The following is a 5,022-nucleotide window of genomic DNA, read 5'->3' as shown; positions in this document are numbered from 1 at the left end:
CTCTCTCTCTCTCTCTCTCTCTCTCTCTCTCTCTCTCTCTCTCTCTCTCTCTCTCTCTCTCTCTCTCTCTCTCTCTCTCCATAGTTGTGTTACTCATAACAAAGGGAATTTCATATATCGTTGAAAAACGAATACAAAAGAACTGTCCCACTATTTTTCATATGAAATGCTTCTTACCTGGAGAGCTAAATTTTCCAGTATTATTATATGGTATTTTCTTTAGTAATATTCAAATAACATTAGCGTTTTCATCAGTGGGTTAGGTTTGGTTGGGTTTGGATGGATTAGGTTTGGTTATGGTTACGTTTGGTTAGGTTTAGATTCATCTAGTTCATTAATTTCATTGTTGATCCCTTCATTGTGTGTATCATGATTTGAAAAAGCAAACATATTTTTTGGCTTAGAAATAAATAGTCAGTGTCTGTAAGTAAACTAGGAATATTCTGGAAACCCCCGTGTATTTTTACTGTATTTATTTATTTATTTTTTTGTTAGTGCTTTTATCTTCCATCCAAACACTGGTTCGAATACGCTTCTGAGCTTCGATTCAAAGGAAGTGTGTCACACGAACATCGGATTGTGCATTGTTAAGTACTTCAAAGAGCTCTGTGTTAAGTGCAATGATATTCTCTCTCTCTCTCTCTCTCTCTCTCTCTCTCTCTCTCTCTCTCTCTCTCTCTCTCTCTCTCTCTCTCTCTCTCTCTCTCTCTCTCTCTCTCTCTCTCTCTCTCTCTCCGTGGCTGGCTGGTTATAAAACTCCCGAGTATAGAAAATAATAACAATATATAGTCAGCACAAGTGAAGCAGTCTTGAGATGCCAAGAAAAGAGATCACATATAAAAATTCAGCACAAACAAAGCACTTCAAGGAGTAACGACTAAAGTCATTTTTAAAAAGGGACGTTTTACATAATCATCTAGCGAGTCTCTCTCTCTCTCTCTCTCTCTCTCTCTCTCTCTCTCTCTCTCTCTCTCTCTCTCTCTCTCTCTCTCTCTCTCTCTCTCTCTCTCTCTCTCTCTCTCTCTCTCTCTCTCTCTCTCTCTCTCTCTCTCTCTCTCTCTCATCCCGTATTGGCTTCGGGCGAGTTACAGCAGTCATTTATTCATGTACGTAAGAGCGAGACAATAAGTTAAAAATGGCATTATAAACTCCTTACTTAATAAAACATCGCAACTGCTCCCCATCCCCGCGTTGTGTTATATCAGGGCGCTTCTAAGTAATGCTCAGTGTAATTTGTTTAGACGCTTCCTTAATGACGCGCATTTAAACAGGCTAAACATGTTACTGCCATGGATATACAAACACTCTCCTAGATATGTATACGTGGAGAGGTGCCGCACTTAATCATGAGTATTGGGGTAGGCTCTCTCTCTCTCTCTCTCTCTCTCTCTCTCTCTCTCTCTCTCTCTCTCTCTCTCTCTCTCTCTCATCACAGCAAATCTCCTTGAATCGTGAAAGAGACAGTTTTCCTCACCACCTTTACATATTTACCGCAGCGATCTCTCCGTGTTCATGTTTGCGTCAGTCCCGGAAAGAAATATGCTACCAAGGAGGTTTGCTTGTGCGCCGGATGGAAGCGAAGCGACCTCTTATGAACCGCCATCGATCGCTTCACAAAGAGGATTCGGGACGTTATGGGGAGGAGGTTCAAACACGATTATTGTGGAAATTTGAAAAGAGAAAAGAACGACAAGAAAAAATTTATAAAGTACTCGTTCTTCTTTACTCCTCCTCCTTTTCCTTCTCCTCTTCCTCCTCGACTTCGTCCTCCTCGTCCTTGTCTTCGTTCTCCTCGTCCTGGTCTTCTCGTTCTCGTTCTTCTCGTCCTCTTCCTCCTCCTCGTCCTCCTCCTCCTCCTCCTCCTCCTCCTCCTCCTCCTCCTCCTCCTCCTCCTCCTCCTCCTCCTCCTCCTCCTCCTCCTCCTCCTCCTCCTCCTCCTCCTGTCTCTCTTCCCTGTAGCTAGTTAGAAGTAGTTACCAAACAGCCTAGCAAGGACCAAAAGGTCTGTTGCTGTTTGGCTTTCCTTTGTATTCTTTTGTATTCCTCCTCCTCCTTCTCCTCCCCCTCCTCCTGCTCCTCCTCCTCGCTAATCAGGAAAACTTTCCATTAATTCCCCAAAGAAAAATCTAAGACGTTACAGCAAAAGAAAAAAAAAAGTTGACTGGAAAACAGTAAAATAAAAATACCAAATAAGATTACCAGGTGAGACTACGAAATGAGAAAAACGCGAGATCTCAATGTAAGAAGTTATCACACCTTAGGAAACAAAAATTAAAATGTCACAACAAAAAAGTGACAAAAAAAAATGTAACTGGTAAAAGAAAATTCGAAAATATTGAACAAGAAATAGACACGAGACAGCAAGAAGAGAGAATAATGGAAGGCTGTAAATAGAAAAATAAAATAACTTCAGAGTTAAATTCAATAAATATAGAAAAAAAGACTTATAATTAAGAAAGAAAACGAGAAAGGAAAATACAAAATAAGGCCATCACATGAAACTAGGAAAAGAAAAGCGAAAAAAGTCACTTTGTAAAATGCTGTTAAAAAGTAAAAAGGGTGGAATATAATTATCAGATGAGGTCAAGTCAACAGGAATAAGAGACCACTAGACAAATGCAATCAATAACACTTGACGAATTGTGTAAGTAAAGAGAAGTGAGAGAGAGAGAGTGTGTTTAGTGGAGCGAGAGGAGAGGAGGAGGAGGAGGAGGAGGAGGAGAAGGAGGAAGGTCAGGGTTACACAATCGAAACAAATGACAGTCGGAGTGGCGCCAATTATCCAGATGCCATTATCCGCTCCCGCCTTGTAGAAAAACGAAAGAGAGAGAGAGAGAGAGAGAGAGAGAGAGAGAGAGAGAGAGAGAGAGAGAGAGAGAGAGAGAGAGAGAGAGAGAGAGAAGCGCCTAATACACCAGTGGAAAAGAACACAGGTGAACATAATAGAAAACAGCGCCGTAATGAAGAGTCATTTCACGGATAATTTGAGCATCATTAACGCTTAGGTGTGTGTGTGTGTGTGTGTGTGTGTGTGTGTGTGTGTGTGTGTGTGTGTGTGTGTGTGTGTGTGTGTGTGTGTGTAGACCAGCACACACTATTGTATTGCGTGGCTTACGAAGTAGTTATGAATGAGAGAGAGAGAGAGAGAGAGAGAGAGAGAGAGAGAGAGAGAGAGAGAGAGAGAGAGAGAGAGAGAGAGAGAGAGAGAGAGAGAGAGAGAGAGAGAGAGTGGAGGAGTTATTGACACTTGTCTCGGTCATTAGAAACGGAGGAGCGTGACGGCGACTCGTGGCTGACCTATTTGTGGCTTATATAGTGTTATCTGCCAGGCCAAGGGTGTGTGTGTGTGTGTGTGTGTGTGTGTGTGTGTGTGTGTGTGTGTGTGTGTGTGTGTGTGCATGTGGTGTAGTTAAGGCGGTGATGGTGCTTAACTTGTTGGTCTGCGTGTGTTATGTAAAGCGTAACTCTGCCTTTACTGAGTTACCGTGACGTGTATCTATTGGTATTGTTTGGTGTTGCTCTCTCTCTCTCTCTCTCTCTCTCTCTCTCTCTCTCTCTCTCTCTCTCTCTCTCTCTCTCTCTCTCTCTCTCTCTCTCTCTCTCTCTCTCTCTCTCTCTCTCTCTCTCTCTCTCTCTCTCTCTCTCTCTCTCTCTCTCTCTCTCTCTCTCTCTCTCTCTCTCTCTCTCTCTCTCTCTCTCTCTCTCTCTCTCTCTCGCCATTAGGTGTGTGTGGGGAGGGGGGTATGCGGGGGTGTCTATGCTGACTTATCCTCTTCCCAGAAACGTGTGGGACTTTCATTGTGGTTGTGGTAATAGTAGGAGTAGGAGGAGGAAGAGCGAGAGGAGTAGGTGTGAGGAGGAGGATGAGGAGAAGGAGGTGGAGGAATTATCGGCGGTGGAGGAGCAGGAGAAGGAGGAGGAGGAATAGGTGTAAGAAGGAGAAAGAGGAGTAGAAGTAGGAGGAGGAGGAGGAGGAGGAGGAGGAGGAGGAGGAGGAGGAGGAGGAGGAGGAGGAGGAGATGTTAGGAGGAGGTGTTTGCAGGTAGGAAGACAGTGGGCGGCGCGCTGAATGTTAATACTGCAGGAAGGATCAAGAGGGCCTGGACCGGAGTGAGAACATTAGGTGGTTAGTGTCAGGGGGACAAATGTCAGTAATATCACCACATCCCCGTGCACGTCACCTCACACACACCCACGCTCCCCTCCCTTGATCTCCGTCCCTCTAATCCTCATGCTTATAACCATCTCATTACTACTCTCCTACCACCGCCACCACTGCCACCACCTCACTTCCAAGCTACGTTCCCTTTACAAACTACAAACCTTCACAAACATAACTTATTCCTCCTTCGTGTCGTGGACTGTAACTAAACTCTCCCCGTCCTTCTTTTTTTTTTTTCTCACAACGCGCGTCTCACACAGATGATATCGAAGCGACCTCTAATAGCGTCGATTTTTATCCGAGGTTTTCTTTCTTATTGTCTCGGGGAAGTCTGCGGGAACACAGGGCGAGGTTAGGTTTACACCGCGGCATCTCTTTCATCTCCCGGCTCCGGCTTTGTCTCGAAGGGCGTTCGTGTATGTCTGATATATGCACGTTCAGGTGACAGTTCTCCATTACTTGCGTACATACATACATACATACATATATACATATATACATAGATAGGTGCATACATACATATATTTGATGATGATAGGTAGAAATATAGGGAGGTGTGTTTCATACAGGGACTGCCACGTGTAGGCCTTATGGATTCTTGCAGCTTCCTTTATTTTCTCATGTTTCTTCTTATTGATCACAGCAACATACCAACATATGAATTTGATCAACATTTGCAAATTTTTATGTCGAACTTAATTCTTATTCACAATTTTACTAGCCTTTATAAGGAAGAAAATTAAAGTTACAGAGAAGAAATGAAAGAGAAACAGAATTACGTACCTAAGTACATACATACATACATACATACATATATACACACAGTCAAAGCTCTTGTGAAGATCTTGGTACGATATTGT

The sequence above is a fragment of the Scylla paramamosain genome, chromosome 9, assembly GCF_035594125.1.
Source record: "Scylla paramamosain isolate STU-SP2022 chromosome 9, ASM3559412v1, whole genome shotgun sequence".
NCBI classification, from domain to species: Eukaryota; Metazoa; Arthropoda; class Malacostraca; order Decapoda; family Portunidae; genus Scylla; species Scylla paramamosain.
Note: the sequence above shows the minus strand (reverse complement) of the source record.